This window comes from Schistocerca serialis, chromosome 2, assembly GCF_023864345.2.
Source record: "Schistocerca serialis cubense isolate TAMUIC-IGC-003099 chromosome 2, iqSchSeri2.2, whole genome shotgun sequence".
Lineage (NCBI taxonomy): Eukaryota > Metazoa > Arthropoda > Insecta > Orthoptera > Acrididae > Schistocerca > Schistocerca serialis.
In genome coordinates, this window is record NC_064639.1 from 742,964,155 (window position 1) to 742,984,420 (window position 20,266).

General features: G+C 41.1%; 1 protein-coding gene and 1 long non-coding RNA gene across 2 annotated transcripts in view; both read right to left on the reverse strand.

Annotated features, from left to right (window-relative positions):
* LOC126457947 (macrophage mannose receptor 1-like) overlaps positions 1-7,708 on the reverse strand; it is a 55,300-nt gene extending 47,592 nt beyond the window's left edge. The window contains exon 1 of the mRNA XM_050094678.1: positions 7,628-7,708. The gene's annotated coding sequence lies outside the window, so the exon portion shown is untranslated. The remainder of the gene's footprint in view (positions 1-7,627) is intronic.
* A 7,557-nt stretch (positions 7,709-15,265) lies between these two features.
* LOC126455684 (uncharacterized) lies at positions 15,266-15,844 on the reverse strand. Its single transcript, XR_007585354.1, has 3 exons — positions 15,720-15,844; positions 15,529-15,599; positions 15,266-15,384 (listed from the first exon to the last, which is right to left on the reverse strand). It is a non-coding gene; the product is annotated as an uncharacterized LOC126455684 (long non-coding RNA).
* Between the last annotated feature and the right edge of the window lie 4,422 nt (positions 15,845-20,266).

The following is a 20,266-nucleotide window of genomic DNA, read 5'->3' on the forward strand; positions in this document are numbered from 1 at the left end:
AGTGCAGCAGCTCAACGTGGCACGGACTCAACAAGTTGTTGTAAGTCCTCTGCAGAAATATTGACCCATTCTGCCTCTATAGCCGGCCCTAACAGCGGAAGTGTTGCCTGTGCTGGAATTTGTGCACGAACTCAGGCTCTATTTTGTCCCATAAATGTTCTATGGCATTCATGTCGAGCGATCTGGGTCACCTATCATCCGCTCAAATTGTGCAGAACGTTCTTCAAACAAATCCCCAACAGTTGCAGTTCGGTGAAGCGGTGCATTAACATCCATCAAAATTCTATTGTTGTTTGGGAACGTGAAGTCCACGAATGGCTGCAAATGCTCACCAGTTAGCCGAACATGACCATTTATAGTCAATGATCGGCTCACTTGTACCAGAGGACCCAGTCCATTCCATGTAAACACAGCCCTCACCATTGTTCAGCCACCACCTGCTTGCACAGTGCCTTCTTGACCGCCTGGGACCATAGTTTCGTAGGATCGTCGCCACGCTCGAACCGTACTATCAACTCTTACCAACTGAAATCGGGACTCACTTGACCAGGCCGCGGTTTTCCAGTCATCTGAAGTCCAACTGATATGGCCACGAGCCTAGGAGAGGCGCTGCAGGCGATATCATGTTCCAGTAAAAGCACTCGTTTCGGACGTCTGGAGCAAAATCGTGTACGACCGCCGAGTTCTCTGCAGGCATGCACGATCTCGCCGCCGTCACCACCATGTGTATCGCACTGCGAGTACAGATCCTTGAAGTACCGGTAAACTGCAGTAAGAACATCACTCTGTCGGGTCAAACGGAGTCCATCATCTGCGTCCAGCTCCCCGATAAAAGCTCGCTTGCGATCGGCACGATGTTTTATAAGGTGGTACAACGATGCAAATTCGTCCTCTTGAAGCGATTTTGCTTTAGATCTGATCTCCAGTCCTTCAAGCTTCGACTTTGTTTGCTGTGTGTTGGTGACACAGTCGCGTACAACTCTCGCAGAACTGACTGGTAAAAATCAGTCGCGCGTTTGACATCTTGCGCCCGTTGCCAGCTGTAGTTTTTTAAAGGATAATCGCATTTTCCGTTTGACCACAACATTCCACCAGGCTATCTTGCTCGGATATCTGCAGCATTGATTGAGACAGTCCGCCCATGTCGTGGAGATTACATCTCGTAGTGCGGCATTGGCGAGAATAGAAACATTTAGGCTCCACGGAATCCTATGCCGTTTAATATGCTGTTTGGCCAGATTTATCGTGACACAGAGGGCGCAGTGGTCGGAGAAAGTAGCCGGAATGACATCGGCGTCCAGAACATGTTGGCAAATATTCTCAGAGATGTACAAATGGTTTAGACGGCTACATGCGATGGAGGTAAGGTATGTATACTTTACCAGGGTAAGAAATTTTAGTTCCCACGTATCTTTCACCTGCAGGTGAGGCACCAGATCATGTAACCCCCTACAGTAATTAAAGTTTGGCGATTGATCTTGCCTCTGGATCACACAGTTAAAATCACCACTAATTATCACCTGGATTGGGTTGTGGCGTAACAAGCAGATGATGTCTTATTTAAAGAAGTTAGCTCTTTCTGATTTTAGAGTCGTTCCAGTTGGAGCATAGATATCGACGACGGTGACGTCAAAAATTTGGCAACATTTCGATATTGCTCACTGGGATTCCGTCTCGTGATAGAATGGCCGTACCTGTACCCTCGTCCGCTGCGGTGTTTACGGTACTACGCGGAAGTACCGGCACGTCCGGTCGATGTCGCGTCCCAAGCGGAACTAACCATTGGGCTATCCATACACGACAGACCGCACACGAAAATTTCCATATGTCATCAACCATTTGTCAACAACCTGTACTCGTGCATCCATTATGTGTATTCCCCTACGGGCGAGACATTTTACTTGAAAGTCGCTTGCTCGGTGTCGGGGGATGCATGCGACAGTGCAGTACCTGTGTTATCCCGAATGTATGCATGTCCAAAGAAACCTTGCATCGTATTCGAAATAACACAGGCACAGCAGTATCGTGTTATCTGTTGGTTTCTGTATCGGTTTCTTCGGCCGATGTTAGTTTGGCGATTTTTCCGACGGTTCGCCAGCACGAGTGGCAGGCATCGTCAGCGTCTCCCTCAACCTCCTCCACCAGCAATGGTTGGTGAAGTTTTTACAATGCCAGCCACTCGTGCTGGCGAAATGTCAGACAAATCGTCAAACGTCGGCCGAAGAACCCGAGACAGAAGTCAATAGGTAGTTTGGATTTACACAAACCAGAGGATGAATATTTATCTTGTCTATTTTTTAGGATGTGAAGAAGTCTGTGCTAATTTTAAGGCAGATTTTCGTACCATATTTTCCCCGGCTCGAAGTTTATCGCCAGCTCACTAGGAGCAATACTGTCGTTCTCTGCTACATTATCGTAACATGGGCAGCACACTGGTTATATTTTAGTCTTCTATGGCCCGCACTAAAAGAGCATCGGTAACAGAGCATCTCGCTTGGTAGGGTTTTCCGTGTTACTGTATGTTGAACTCATTGCTCTTCCTCAAGAGACGATTTACTTAACGGATGATACGCGCAGTGTGGTTAGCAGTCCGCTGTTTCTTATCCCGCACTGCCTCTCCGCGGTTATTCCCCAGACGCGGTCACGTGTGAAGGTCGCTGACAGCAGTTGGCAGCGGATCCGCAGCAGGGCTTTCTAAACAACAACGTGTGTCTCCCAGTTTCTCCTGTAAGTTCGCCAGAGAGCCTCTCAAGTCCACGATACACAAAGCGAAAGCTTGGCTAGTTATGTTTTATTTAGTGTTTCATCTAGTAAAGAGTTTAAGTCAGCGGGCAGTCTTGTCGTGTGGGGAATTGTAGGACGCTTCTTAAAACGTGGGGCGTGAAGCGTATGCGGGAAGCGGCTTCCAGGTAACACAGAACATATGGGTTTAAGAAGGACATAGAAATTCTTCCACTGGCCCAATATATTACGTTTTGATTTCAAAGGGAGATAAATTTCGGCTTATTAATAACACATAGTTGAATTCGCCGTAGCAGATCGGGGCAGGAGCGTCCAAGGAAAGGAACCAGAACTTGTTTGCTTGTCTCGTGAGCTCTTAGCTCACGTAGTACTAGAGGAAGAATCTGGATGAAACAAGATATTACAGCAATAACAGTTTGTATCGCAGAGATAATTTGGCTGCCTGTGGTAGAGATGTGTTTATAGCCGTAATTAATGCAGTAGCTTCTTCTGAGGGTAGGTTAGAATCTAAGTATTAAATAATTTGGACCGTGTTAGAGAGGGTCAACCATTGTAATCACATGTCCTGCCTCAAGGGGAATAGTGGCAGATTTGAGGGAAATCTTACAGAGAATTGTGTGTCTTCCTGATCATGTTGTAGTACCTGGGTGAGATTTCAGCTAACCCTTCGTAGATTGGGAGACTCAGGTGATTTTTGGTGGGTAGTAGGGACAAAGAATCGTGCGAAATTTTTCTAAACACCATATTCTAATGTTACATTGAGAAGTTAATAACAGAACCGTTTCGCTATCATAACAATTTGAACCTTCAGATTACGAGGGTCACTCCAAAAGAAATGCACTCAATTTTTTTTTAAATCCATCTTTTATTCTACATGTTTGAAAGTTTTACAGTGTGCAGATACATCCTTTAGGAACAATATTTTCATTTCTCCACATAATAACCCTCCCTCTCAACTGCCTTACGCCATCTTGCAACCAGCGCCTAGATACGCGAACAGTAAAATTCTGGACCAAATTGTTGGAGCCACTGTTTGGCAGCGGGCACAAGGGAGTCATCATTTTCAAACCTTGTTCTACGAAGAGAGTATTTCAGTTTTCCAAAGAGATGATAGTCACATGGAGCCAGGTCATGACTGTAAGGCGGGTGTTTCAGTGTTGTCCATCCGAGTTTTGTGATCGCTTCCACGGTTTTTTGACTGATGTGTGGCCGTGCATTGTCGTGCAACAGCAAAACATCCTGCTTTTGCCGATGTGGTCGACACGACTCAGTCGAGCTTGAAGTTTCTTCAGTGTCGCCACATATTCATCAGAATTTATGGGGGTTCCTCTTGGCATGATGTCCACAAGCAAGAGTCCTTTGGAATCGAAAAACACCGTAGCCATAATTTTTCCAGCAGAAGGTGTGGTTTTGAATTTTTTTTTATTGGGTGAATTTGCATGATGCCACTCCACTGATTGCCTCTTGGTCTCTGGTGAAAAATGATGGAGCCATGTTTCATCACCAGTCACAAATCTTCCAAGAAATTCATCTCCACCATTCTCGTACTGTTCCAAAAGTTCGCTGCACACCGTTTTTATTGTTTCTCTGTGAGCCACTGTCAACATCCTGGGAACCCACCTGGCACAAACCTTTTTTAACTCCAACACTTTCAGTATTCTGCAAACACTTCCTTCCCCTGTCCCAACCCAGCGTGACAATTCGTTCACTGTGATGCATCTGTCAGCAGACACCGATTCGTTAACTCTCTGCACATTGTCTGGAGTGTGTGCAGTACGAGGCCTGCCGCTGCGAGGACAATCCTCAATATTGCCGTGCCCGCTTTCATCACGTAACCTGGTTGCCCACCGGCTGACTGTACTGCGATCGACAGCAGCATCTCCATACACGTTTTTCAACCTGTTGTGGATGTTTCCCACTGTCTCGTTTTCACAGCACAGGAATTCTAAGACAGCACGTTGCTTCTGACGAACGTCATTGTAGCAGCCATCTTGAAGACATGCTATGACGGCGCCACTCTCGGGAAAAGGTTGAACTAAGTTTGAAAACAAGCAGGAAGGATGTATCTATACACTGTAAAACTTTCACACATGCAGAATGAAAACTGTGTGCACTTCTTTTGGAGTGACCCTTATACAAACAAACTTTCCCATTCAGTGAATGTAGAATAGCTAATCCATTGTTGCAGGACTGTTGTAGCATAACTGGTTACGGGTGTCCTTAGGAATGTAAAAGAAAAAGTAGGAAGGAAATTCTGTTTTGTAAGTGCAACGAGAAGCAGTTTTCAATGAACCAGACAGTCAACACGAAACATTAGTCTCTGAGTGTGAAAATGTTCTGTATAAATGGAAGAAGTTCAACAATGTCGTGCAATAACTCCTAGACACCTATGTACATAGCAAAATTTTGTGAAGCACCCGAAGGTCTCGCCGTCGATCGACAGCTGTATGAGAAAGCCGCTTCACTGCAGATTGAAACGTAGCCAAAGCCTCAGACAAACAAATACTGAACGAAGCCAACTTGTGCGTAATGACAGACATGCATGAAGCGTTAGACAAATTCGAAAGTAAATTTCTACCTCACAGTCTGTCAGAAACTCCTAAGCTGTTTCGGAATTTTAATAAATTAATAAAGGGATCAAAGCCATTTGTCCAGTGATCATAATGGCATCGAGACGGGGAACGACTGACAGAATATGCTAAATTCCTTTTTCCAAAACCATTTCATCGAAGAAAATCGGACTGCGGCTCCCCTTCTCAAGCGTAACACCAATGCAAAACTCGCAGATACAGAAACAAGCGATCATGGGCAGCAAATAGAACAGAAATTTCTAAACAGAGGAAAGGCCACTGGACCTGATGTGACACTAAGATGAATCTACACAGAGTACGGGAAAACGGTAGCCGGAGGAGCGACGCGTTCCTACTATAGGAGAAAATTTGCAGCTCCCTACTGGCCTTCTTCCAGCCAGCGGAGTGTTCGGTAAAAACTGGGTAAGTACTGCGCAAAGTACCTTCCGCCACATATCGCAAGGTGGAATTTAGTGTAAACGACTTGCTCTTAGCAATTTTGCAAAAAGCGGAGATTGATGACGAAATACCACAGTGCGGCATATATTGATACTGAAAGCGCCAGTGACGAAGACTGCGTGTCGATCCTGTTTTGTGACTTCAATCAAGTATTTATTCTCACATGCGTCTATTTCAGTACTACCTTGAAATACGTATCTGTTTCACAATTCTACATAAAGCTCCTTTCAATGTTTACATTGGTGAAAATTATACGCCGTTCAACTGGTGACTTATATTGACATGTCCCTTTCCCTGTGTCTGTTGAATTGTAGAAATGTCATCACCTGACAGCTGAAGCTGCTGTTACATTTGTTATTAATTGTGTGACCAGCTTCGACCAAAGACAAATATCCAGTACAGAATTTTGTTAACAGCGTGAGTTTATAACACAGTGTCAAAATTTTAATTTTTGTGAATGTTATAAGTCACTTATAAATATTAAGTTTGACATTCGCTTGGCCTCTTCCAGCATCTAACGTTAGTAAATCTGATGACAGGTTTACTGTTTCCCGTAGCAACAAAAAAGAAAAAAAAAGAAGATTCTGCTCATGACAACCTTTTTTTTAGCAATGACAACAAAACAATTGTGCTGACATTGCTCGTTAACAGACTGTTTATGCTAGAGGAGTGGCGAGCTTGGTTGCACAATTTTGCCATATTGTTACTATCCGAATGTTTATAGAAGATATGTGACCAGAATAGCAAATAATATGCAAACCAAGGTCTTACAGTGCGCTGTGAAGACCACAAAATGTCGATTAACAACTCTGCTTACACTTCTCTGTTCAGTTTCAAATTGACAGTATATCTAGTACTATCCTGATTTGCAGATGAAGGACATACACTGTATCGAAAGACGGGGTAAATCATTTGTAAGGTAATTAATCGAGACCGCAGTAAATCTAGAGAACTGACTGCCGAGACCACAACGAAGTACTCGTACGTACCCGAGCAGTCGACTGGTTTTCTACTAGATGAAAGTAATAAAGAAAATGGGTATGGTATGAGTGCAAACAATAAGCGACAAATGTTGTCTTCAAACGTTCCTCTACGTTTATGAGCTGAATTACATATTTCACATACCAGATGGTTCAAAATATTATGCACAGATATTAATTTTCCTGAGGCTGATCAACCTACAGGTCTGGTAAATTAGACAAAAGCTGTATTAACGAAACTTTCTTTTCGGTATCATGTGATGCCACTAGGAGCCATCAACGACAGTTGCAGATTTAATTTGGTAACTGCAGACAGAAGATTCAGACAAGTAATGTCAAGAAGCAGATCAGTTCAAAGACATAAGCGAGACAGTAATACCGGGTAGTTTTGCTGCGTGTCTTGAAATAATTCTACACAACATTTTTCTGAAGCAAAAAAGAACAGATGTAATGGAAATGGCCGGGATTCAAACACAACAGGCAATCGCAAAGCGCTGAGATTTGTAAACAAGCTCTTTCTAAGGATGTTTTGTTGGGTATCTGGAACCTAATGCCATACAGGTGTGTTGCCATTTGTGCACTATAATCGCAAAGTGAAGAAACAGACAAAACAAATAACTGCCACAGCTATATTTGATAATAAGTCGACAGTGGTCAGAATGAAGAAAATTATTGTTTTTTTCACACTTAGTCACAAATAGTTTGCAGAAGCAAACAGCGGTGCTTTGAAGAAGTGATGTTTACAGCTGTACTGAAAAGACGCATTGCTAAAGAAATCAGCTCTGATGCAGATGAACGCTGAAGACAGATGTGACAAGTCGCCGCTTGCAAGACAATGCAGCAGCGCGAGTGAAAGCGGCGTGGAACGGTACTCACTTGCCAGAACGCACCGCAGCGATGCCCTCCAGTCGTCGTCTGCTGGCCTCTCCGTTAGGACGTGCTGACGCGCGCTGCGGCTGCCCCCCCCCCCCCCCCCCCGCCATCTCTCCCATCCCTACATCATCCCCGCCGCGCCGCGCCGCGCCGCGCTTATCTCATCCACGAGTATTCCGCTCTTGTCTTTGGTCACAACGAATTCTGTGAACTTTAACGACCAGCCACTTCCGTTGCCGAGTGGGAAGCACCTGTGCTTCGTGGAATATTTTCTCCGACTCCGTTCTCTGCAACCCTGGTGCGTGAAGCGGTCGTTAACAGGTGTTCACTTGCCTGAATAATGCTCGCGTCAAAGACGCGTTCATTGACATCCACTGGAAACGTACCAGAATTGTTCAGTTGCGTGTTTAAAATTCTCGAATCGTCCATAATACTGCATGCTTTAACGAAATGTTTTTTAATCAAGGGACAACAGGACGTTTTAACACGTAGCTACACAAGAACCACTTCTCTGATTTTGCTCGTTCTGAAAATAGCCGCGCTAAACAGCATAACACTCAGCACAATTCATTCTTAGCCATTAACATCGTATTTGTACAGCCAGTAACTGAGGTATTATAAAGGCACATTTGCATGCCGAGCGTGAGTTTCCTTGGAAACGCGAGATATTAATTAAATAAATAATCAGTGACAAATAAATAAAGCCTATGGCACACAACTGCAGCGCTGTGTCGCTGATAAAACAAAAGCACAATTACGTTACTCGTATGTTTGATTAAGAAAGGAGAGGTCTGGTTGAAGTGGTGCGAGAAGCACGTATTTTAGTTTATTGTCTGGCACACCGCCATATTTCATGTTATAGAAAATTACTGCGAGTTGCAACCATACTAGGCACTCGATTCTGAAAAGAATTTATATTTATAAAAGTAAGTAGGATTATGAACTGTAGGCTTATTCATTGAATATATCTGATTTAACTAACTGTGTAATTTTTTGTTTAGTAGACAATCACCTCTGTACGACGTTTTGGCATGGCTGGCAAATTATTGTAATATTGAGATTTAGTTTATGAGTCCGCACCTACCGCAGCAGTCTTTGGAAACGATTTAATTACGAAGTCCGATTATTTCAGTTTTATTTCACGGTCAACTACGAGTAACATTGCCTTTACGAAAAAGCCATTGTCAAGCGTCTGATACCGAATAATTAAAACCTGACGACTCATAGGAGAGACAATCATACAGATAAAATAATTAATATTCTATTTATTTTATTTTATTTATTTTATATTGGCGACTGTGACAGGACTTGTTATTTTGTCATTTGTTACATTGTTCTCTTTGTTTCATGTGAAAAATCAACTTTCTGGACCTGGACTTGACTATATGAGAAATAACAAAAATCAGAAGATATTTGCCAATTATAAAATTTTTGCGGGAAGACGCAAAGAAGCTTCCAGCAAAATAAGGTAAGACGCAGCATCTTTGCATTAGCAGGCTTGACCAGACGTATAATTCAGTGTATTAGCTTTTCAGTAAAATTCTGTAGTGTTTCTTTTCCGCATAACAGTTTCAGTGATAAATTTCATTCTCAGTACTTTTCCCTAAACAATAACGTATGCAACAATACCAATACACGAGTGTACAATATGGCCGACTTCTGTACGATATCATGTAACATGGCCAGCAGCCATTACCAATAATCTCAAATTCAGTTTATATTTTTAAATTAACAGACAGCCATTGTTGCTACGAGCGATTCATGCTCAACTGCATTTTATTTTAAAATCAGTGTCAAATATTTTCTTGAAACATATATCACGTGTGGCATGGTAATAACTAGAAAACAATACGCAAAAATGGAACAGCAAAGACGTACTATTCAGACGCAATCCGACTCGGACGAGAGACAAATGTTAGAAAATGACTTTACGACGGCAACCGGTAGTGACGATTCATCAAACATTGACGCGAGTGTTGACGAAAATTTTGACAATAGGCCTTCCACCACAAAAATTTCAAAGTCTTAATCAGAGCCCATGTTAATGCATGACGTCACGTCTAATGACGCGGCGGGGGCAGAGACCTTGCAAACGGTAAACATTGCCGACATGTTACAAATGCTAATGAAACAAAACGCCGAAAACATGGCAACCTTACAGACGCAAAATGAACAGTTAAAGACACAAAATGACGGAATCAAATCTGATCTCATAGCACTCAAGACAGGTAATGACACTTTATGTAAGCGTGTGGAACTTATAGACGCCACACTGACCAAACAGATGACTGAACTCAGTGCTAAATTTTCCCTGCTTAATACGAGACAAGAAAAGACTACAACTGACGTAGCACTTTTACAGACACAAGTAAAAAACCTTAATGTCACGTGTGAAGTTCTTACTGAACAAATTCAAACATATTCTTCAGTACATGACAACCTTGAAAAACGAATTACTGACGTACAGAATAAATTTGACAATGTTGAACAACACCTGACTGACATCTTACAATCTGATGCCACAGCTCATTTTCAAAATATTAATAAAGAATTTCATGATTGGGTAGTCAACAAAGACAAACATTTTGATAGATGCTTACGTGAAAATTTACCAACAATTGTGCACGACTCCGTAGCGCAATACATTACTAATAACAAAACAGCTGATCAGTGACGCAATACAATCCGTCACTGAACCCATGAGACAATTCACCGATCGACCACAGTCTGAATGTAACGAAAATATCAGTCAAAATGCACAGTTCAGGAACCAATATACATTCGAGTATGACACACACATACCGCACACGACAAACACACAAGAACAAAACACACCACAACTACAACACATACCACGATGTGCAAACACAAACACAAGCTATTATCATGGTAAACCACAGCAACATTATCGTAATTACTCGCCAGCTGGACATAGCAGTAATTACAGTGGGACAAATCCATATCATAATGCAAAGGAAGACGAAAGCTTAATGAAACACAGGCAATTTCAGATTTTTATCCCAGAAAAACGAACCATTCATCCGGTGATTTTTCTCAAATCTTTTAGTAACGCATTTCCACGCACTTGGAGTGACCGGAAAAAGATTTCATATATTGTCGGTTACATCCAAGGCGATGCAGCTGTCTGGGCATACAGTCAAGCTGACGTATGTACCACGTACAGTGAGTTTGAGCGTGCTTTTCTGAACAAATTCTGGTCGCAATCCGTTCAGGAGCGACTCAGAAGACAAATTTTAGAACCTGAAGCTTTTAACAGTAAAAATGGTAACTTACGCAGATATTTTGAAAAATACTTGAACATGGGACACTTTTTAGACGAACCAGTCGCAACGCGAGATATACTCCGTGCGTTGAAGACCAAATTGCCTTTCAACATTAAAGAAAAACTCCTACATATCCCGGATGACGATTCAGATTATTTTTTTAACAGCTTTAGATTCGGTTGACATGTTACTTGAAGATCAGCGCTTCGCGCGGCAAAACAGCAGCCACAATGTTTACACTAGTGGTATGCAAAACATGCAGGCTTGCCAACACAATTCTGGCGCGCCCACAGTTGGATACGCGGTACAACAAAAACAGCAAACTCACATGCCGTCTCAGTACGGAAATCAAAATCAACACGCGTATTCCAATACAAACAATAGTTACAACAGTAATAACATTTCATGCGGCAATCCATACAAAAGGCACCGCGGTAATAACTACAACGGTAACAACGGATACAAAGGTAATAACAAAAACACAAACAGAAATAGAAATAATAATAACTACGAGCCAAGACAGCATCAAGGTTGGACTCGTAACGATCAGTACTTTCATTCAAACTCTGCTTTACCACAGCAGCCACCAGGTCAAAATTGGAGCATACCTTACGACCGACAGGTAAGTTATAATGCGCAACAGCAACAACAACCGCAAAAGTTTGGAGATCATAATAGGCAATATCCGAATGTGAATGTAATAAAAATGACACCTGATGCACAACCTCAATCTGTGTCAGTACCTAGTACAAATGCTAATCCAACAAACTAGAAACAGTCACTACTTTGCCCCAGGTCGTGGCTGAAGAATCCTTGGGGGGCGGCTTCAATGTTAATCAGTTATTTGACACCACACTTGAACAACAGAATAATGATATGCCGAGTAATTCTAAACAAAAACTACCTGTTTTATTTATAAGATACAACCACAATAACAATATATCAGATGAACTTTTACAAGACAGTACACAATGTCGTTTAAACACAAATGAAATTGTTTTAGCATCCACTACTGGTGTAGTAGGTGGGATTCCAACTACTATTATCCTAGGTACAGGTGCAGCTGTGAGCGTTTTATCTTTTAATTTTTATAAAAAGATGTGTGAATTGGAACCTGTGCCTGAGTTTCCTGCCCAAAACTGTAAAATAACTACTGCACTAGGTAATAAGTCATGTAGGGTTACGAAGCAAGTTTTTGTAAACGTTAAAATAGGTAATGGAACCGTACAATGGCCATTCCTGGTTGTACAAAACCTTGTGACAAATTGCATGTTAGGAATAGATATTATGAGCGAGAAGGACTGCATTATAGACTTCTCCAAAGGTAAATGTATTTTAAATGATAAAAGCAGGGTAATTATTATTGATTTGGACAGGAGAACTCTAAAGCATGACAAACACTGTACAGGGTACAAGGTTCAGTTAGTACTTGACAAAGACATTCAAGACATGCAAACACGCTCATCTGACGCAGAGCTAATGGGCTTGAAAACATTGCTTGATCATAAGATAAGTGAAGCTACAGCTCTCAGTGTACATGAACGTATAAAACTACAGGAAGTGTTATCCAAATATTTACAAGTTTTTACCAAACGATTAGGTGTTATCAACACGTATGTGTACAAGATTGAAGTTAAGCGTCTCAAGATCTTCTACCATAAGACATATAACGTACCGTTATCTCAACGACCTGCTGTGTGGCAAGAATTAAAACAAATGTTAGACTGGAAGGTCATTGAACCATCCATCTCACCTTACTGTAGTCCTCTACTTGTTGTCAAAAAATCAAATGGAAGCATTAGGTTAGTGTTAGACGCACGAGCTATTAATGAAATAATTTTACCGGTTCACACAAAACCTGAAAATTTAGAAGAGCAATTACAGAAATTTCTAGATGCAAAATATTTTTCCACAATAGATCTCGCTAATTCGTTTTGGCAGGTGGGTATCACTCCTGATTCTCGGAAATATACTGCATTTATGTTCGGGGGGCGAACCTATCAGTTTTGTGTTCTACCCTTCGGACTGAATGTCAGCTCTGGGGTATTCATTACAGCCCTGGATACCGTGCTTGGCGACGATTTAGTTGAGACAGTCACACACTATGTAGATGATATACTGATAACTACACAATCCTGGAATGAACACGTTGACACACTTCAAGGAATTTTAGAAAAATTTGCACAAGCTGGAGTCACAGCCAATCTTAGAAAATCAAAGTTTGGTTGCAGTGAGATAAAGTATTTAGGACATATCATTAATTCACAGGGCATACGTCCGGATCCCAGTAAATTAGATGCTATCAGTAACTTTCCTAGCCCTCGAACTAAAAAGCAGTTAAAATCATTCCTTGGGCTATGTTCATTTTTCAGACGTTTTTTGCCACAACCACTTTTGAACAGTAAACATCTGCTAAATCTACTCAGAAAGAATCAAGTTTGGATCTGGCCGGAACAGTGCCAGAATGACTTTAATACAATTAAACATGCTTTAGTGAATGCTAACATATTGAGCCATCCAGATTTCAATTTAGATTTTTGTATGACTTGTGACGCTTCACGTACTGGCTTGGGCTGTTGCTTATTTCAAGTTGTAAAGAATAAAGAGGAGGAACAGATAAGAATTATTGGGTTTGCGAGTCGCACTCTAACTGAATGTGAGCGTACATACTCCACTACTGAGTTAGAAACACTTTCCATAGTATGGGCATTCAAGAAATTCAATTATTATTTATTTGGAAAACATACAGTAATTTACACCGATCACCAGGCCCTGACATTTTTGTTAACTTGTAAACTTGTACATCCTAGACTATCACGATGGGCAGTTACACTTCAGAACTACTCTTTTGAAATTAAGTACATAAGAGGTAAGGACAACACCACTGCAGACACTTTGTCTAGACTTCCACAAGGTATGAATGATACCAACAGTGACTTAGAAAATATAAATGACTACGCTGACACATCACGCACAGATACGAAACAAACATCACAGAAACATAATAAAAAGAAAACAAAAATTCGAGGTAGGAATGCTTGTACTACTTCATACTCATCATAAATCTGTTGCACTCAAACGACGCAACGCTAAGTGGCGTCTGCTATATGAAGGACCTTATATAATTGTTAACATACCGCACCCTGGTGCGTATCTGTTACAACATCGTAGAACTAACAAAATTATTGGGCTATACGCACACCGAGATCTTAGAGCATTTCATGCTGAATAATGTCAAAGTCATACCCATCAAAATATTGCTAAGCAACTCGAAAAACTCTGTTGCTACAACACAGATAATAAGTAGTATAGAAATTTTCATTTCAGCGTTCCAGAGTCGCAGTTGAAGACAGAAGAACTTTTCTTTCAACGCCGCGGCTCCACCGAGGAGACTGAATATTAAAGTAAAATTTATGATTACGTAGCAGTGAATGATATATTAATTTTTCACGGAACATTTGTTATTGTAGGTACCACTGACTTGGTATGACACCTGACGAACCGACAGACGTCATCTGTGAAGCGATCTTTTACTTTGAGAAATAGATTAGACGCACATCTCTCAACACGAAAAGCATCTATCAGTAGTCAAGGCCACACAGACACTCTCCACACACGCACAAAACGCGAGGAATCGAACATTTTCTCTCTCTTACTATTTTGAATATTTATTGCGTAGTGAAAACGCCTGGTCTTGCCTACTGATGTAATGAATGTTGTGTCTAACCTATCTTAATTTCAGATGACATCACAAAAAACATCGATAATATCCCAGCAAAACCGCTAAAGAGGATGTAAATATCTGCAATTCATGTAATCAAATGTGGCACAATGTAATAACCTATAGCTATGTAATGATGATGTAAACATGTTTATGTGCAACTGTATTATGTTTATGCTAAGAAAATATGTGACGTGTGTATGTATAATTACTTATTTTTTTAACTGATGTATCATGTAAAAATTTGAACAAAACGAGTGCCAAAAAGACATTGCATAGTGAACCTCTGTTCACGGACATTAACGAACATTACTAACTCTGCAACTACGCAGAAACCTATGTGAAGGAAACGGTTAATGCCATTCATTATGCATCGTACCTATGTAAACGCGATGAACGATTTCCTTGATTAATAACTTCGAACATTTAGGTGAGCTATATTCAGCAAAAAAACTGAAAATGTGAAGTGAATAATTCGTGCATCGTCTAGTGACATTACTACAGTACCCAACTTCAAGATGTTAACTGGATTAAATGGACACAAAGTGCCTGACCAGAAAACAACACGACGGGTGGAAGAATTTTGGTTGGAACTTCAGGGAATGAAATGTTCTCGAAATGTGACGGACACTCTTACCTGGACTGTCCAAGGATCGACGCCAGCTATGTGCCGTCCGAGGTTCTGCAACCAAGCTTCCACGGAATGTAAAAAACGAACTGCACGTGGACCAATTACTCGACGGGTCACGTCTGATCTGTAATAAGCAATGCTTTTACTCACTACGAACTGCATCACAACGACTATAATGGAAATAGGAAATGGACACGCTTATGTATTAATCACGTTGTTATACAACGATGTTACTGTGATCAAAAAACTTTACCACGACGATACTAACCTGTAAAAAATTATTGTGCAGCAGATGAATATGAACTGTAATAACGACACGATGTGTATTGGTCAACGCACCTGCAAAATACGGACATTTTTCTTTGAAGTATTTCAAAACAATACTATGTAACTAAGAACATTCAACAATCTAAGTTGTATTGTGTTATAACAAATATTGTAAATTTAAAACTAAGTTACCTGTCATAGAATGTAGTCTTCATATGTAATCTTGGTTGAAAATTTTCTTTGTGCAACGACTGAGAAACGCGGGCACACGAACAATATGAACTGCAATACTGTGCCGCGTGATCTAACTGTACGACATAACGGCAGTCACACAGACGCTTCTGCGCATGCGCGCACTCTATCTGCCAACATAAGAACTTTTACGGCGCACCCGCGTCATTCAAAGTTGTATATAATGTGTATAATGTGTATAATGTAGGTCATGTAAATAGTTGTAGATAACTTAGATTTTCTTGTGCCTTTAGGTGAATTGCTCGCCTGCAGGTGTGTCCTTTCGCCTCGCAATTCAGGGGGCAATATAAAGGCACATTTGCATGCCGAGCGTGAGTTTCCTTGGAAACGCGAGATATTAATTAAATAAATAATCAGTGACAAATAAATAAAGCCTATGGCACACAACTGCAGCGCTGTGTCGCTGATAAAACAAAAGCACAATTACGTTACTCGTATGTTTGATTAAGAAAGGAGAGCTCTGGTTGAAGTGGTGCGAGAAGCACGTATTTTAGTTTATTGTCTGGCACACCGCCATATTTCATGTTATAGAAAATTACTGCGAGTTGCAACCATACTAGGCACTCGATTCTGAAAAGAATTTATATTTATAAAAGTAAGTAGGATTATGAACTGTAGGTTTATTCATTGAATATATCTGATTTAACTAACTGTGTAATTTTTTGTTTAGTAGACAATCACCTCTGTACGACGTTTTGGCATGGCTGGCAAATTATTGTAATATTGAGATTTAGTTTATGAGTCCGCACCTACTGCAGCAGTCTTTGGAAACGATTTAATTACGAAGTCCGATTATTTCAGTTTTATTTCACGGTCAACTACGAGTAACATTGCCTTTACGAAAAAGCCATTGTCAAGCGTCTGATACCGAATAATTAAAACCTGACGACTCATAGGAGAGACAATCATACAGATAAAATAATTAATATTTTATTTATTTTATTTTATTTATTTTATAGTATCGACGTTGATTTCCAGTCACTTCAAACAGCCTACGTATTTAAGACACCTCTAGGTCCCTTGTCACACTATTCGAAGCACTCCTACGCCTGTTATTTCTGAGGATAAGGAGGCTACATACGGAACATTTCTGGAAAAAACGAAAATCGATATGCTGATCAACCTCCATAGCTCCCGTACTCGACTAGTTTCACTCATCAGATACCCATTGCTCTAGCGACATCACGTCATAGGTTTAGGCACGATAGTCAACACGTAGCGGTGCGAGTTAGATCTCAAATGTTTAATTCCAACGCGCGGAACCTGATAATTGAATTAAATGACGCGTGCCGGCTTCAAAAAATTGTTCAAGTGGCTCTGAGCACTATGGGATATAACACCTGAGGTCATCAGTACCGTAGAGCTTAGAACTACTTAAACCTAACTAACCTAAGGACATCACACAAATCCATGCCCGAGGCAGGATTCGAACCTGCGGTCGAGCGGTTTCAGACTGTAGCGCCTAGAGCCGCTCGGCCACCCCGGCCGGCGGTGGCGGCTTATTTGTAAATTATCAGCATTGGTTGCAGCGCTCCCTCCAGGTGTTGTCTGCGTTTGCTAAGAAACGAGAAGTTAGTCATGGCGCCAAAAGTGTTGTAACCTCATCACTATATTCTTTTCTGTATAAAATTTAGCCCAACTGTACCTCCCGCTCTAGAAAATTCTATGTGTTACCTAAACTATGTACCCACAAAGTGTTATCCAACTTAAACTTGGATGCTAACCTTCGACTAAACAGAACCTAATTTGAACTGAACTGGTCTGAATACAACTTGCCTTCGTATTAAATGCGCAACTGAAATAAAACAATTATCTGGCCCTAATCAAAATTTCTACTTACCTTGCGTCTTGAGAACATTGTGGCAGATTTCTTGAAAGCGCAACAGCGACCAGCAAACAGGCAGCTACTAAGCTGCGTAGATTTATATTTCTAGATAAAATTTCCAATTGTTGTATACAACATGCGGTAATATGTAACGATAGACAATGGGGTCGGGAGAGTAACTATACCTATGAAATGATATTCCAGGACAATGATTTTAGATTGAAGTATATTCAAAAACACAGAGTACAGCTTCTTGTGAACTTCACAAATAACATTGAACTGAATAATAATATGCTTAACAAAGTGAACAATGATTTAGAAAGGGTACCACGTTGACAGAGAGTTCCTATAAAAACGAAACAGGTTTATCAGTTTATATGTTAATACATGACTCAGGGCAGTGGGGTGGTCTTTCTCCTGTGGTGGTCTTTCTCTCAGCTCTGAGCAAGTGGTAAAAGTTAACTATCTCCCAATAATCATTTCTACAAATTCGGTGCGCAGTGTTGCAGTCTTATCTCAGACTTCTTCTCTCCAAATATAATAACATTATCCAAAATTTACATTCTCCTTGCTTTCTAATAAAGGGTGATTAACGAAGATATGCAAATATTTTAATACGTTATTCTACAAGTAAAACTAAAGAAAAAATTCATATAAACAAAAGTCCACGAATGTTCAGTTACGGATTTTGCCTGAAATTTAGCAACTTCGCTAACATGAAACCATCGCGAAACTGTACGAGGTTAATGTAAGGCACGATTTCCATTATTTTGTTGTTATTGATGTGGTGAATCTAATAAAACATGTCCCAGACGTGTATCTGCGTAAGTTTTCCAGAACATCCAGAGAAGCAAAGATTATTATACACACATCCTTGCTTCACACCGCTACAACTGCGAATACTTCCGATGCCTTACCGATGAAGCAGATTTTTGCCTGCGGTTTCTCACGGAAAGGGATAGTTAAGTGGGCATCCATTCTTCTGCAGCATCTTAAATAGCTCATTTGGTTCACGAAATCAGACTCATGGCACTTCTCTTGCAATTGTCGCAGAGAGAAGATCATATCGATGATAAATCGGCAAGATCTGAGGCCACGTTAAGATTCTGGGTAGAATCTGGATGCTAGGATTTGTAGTCGCATTAGGATAACTCTTGCATATGCCATCATGGCTGCACTTAGGAGTGAAATGCCTCGGTAATTGGTCAAGTCACTTCCCATCCCTTTCTGTTTATACAGAGCAACAGTCTTAGAATTTGGCTTAATCATTGGGACGTAACGTCTTCTCAGCTGGTTGCGAAAAATGAGTTTAGATGTTTGAGAAGGACAGGCTTGTTATACTTAATAACCTCTGCAGGGATCCCATCTTTACATGGAGCCTTTACATTAGCAGTATAACCTTTTGCTTCACTCAGTTCTTCCATAGCAGGCACTGCATCTACTTCTTCCATAACTGGCATTTGTTTCATGGTGTCAAGTGTATCCCTTCTAACGTCATTCTCAGCTGCATACAATTTGAGGTAGTGCTTGCCTTTACCTGTCTTGGACTTCAGAGGAACTGTTTTTCTGACAGTTGGACCAATTTCTTTCTTAATTCCATTATGCATAGCCGTAGTATCCTCAGAATCGGCAACTTTATGTATACCTGCACATGAATTCAGCCAGTAGTTACCTACGCATCTCCTGGAAGTTTGCTGTGCCCTGTTCTTTGGTTCTCGCCAGTCACCCCGAGATCTTCCATTTGAGTTTCTTTTGTAAGAAAGCCAGACTTCCCGTTTAGCTTCAATGACTGGCTAAATCTCTTCCAAATTTTGATCGTACGAGTCCTTTTACCTGTTTTCATTTATTCCATAAGCCAATACTGCCAGTTTGTAAATAATGCCAGCAAGTTGTGCCAGTTTGTTATCAACTTCCTTTCTGCTTTTCCTAGTACAGCTCTTTCAGAATTACTGTCAAATTCCTGTTTTCGATGTTAGTCATGCGCTTGATTTGCGCTGATACGAAGGGGACTCTCGGTTTGATGTGGTGATATTTTTTAGAGGTGACCCTCTTGATGCACGCCACCAGAGCGTAGTCAGTGTTTCAATCAGCACTGTGATAGCTTCGCGTCAGTAGGACATTTTTGAGATCTGCCAGTGATGAGGGCGGGGCTGTCTCCAGGACACCTTGTTCGATCCTTAAGTAGAAAATATGTGTTTGTATTGCATAATCCATAAAAACAGCAGGCTTTCAGCTGTCTCTCGCCATTTTTATTCATTTTACCACTCCATGATCACCCAGGCAAGTTGGCTACATGTCATTATCTGATCCAACTCGAATATTGAAGTCCTCTAGAGTATTTAGTGACTCGGAGCCGGGTACTTCTGCTATTCTGTCATTGAGTAAATCGTAAAGCACATCCTTCTCTTTCATGTTACTTGATAAAGTGGGAGCGTACACATTCCAGATATTGATAGTGTGACTTGGAAACCACATACATAAAATCAGAATTCGCTCTGTTTCATCAGATGGTGAACAATAGAGTTCAGGAAGGCGTTTTTAGCTGCGAATCTTACTGTGTGAAGTCTGGCTCGTCTTACGACTTCGTCCGCAGCTCGTGATGGTGCGGTAGCGTTCTCGCTTCCCACGCCCGGGTTCCCGGGTTCGATTCCCGGTGGGGTCA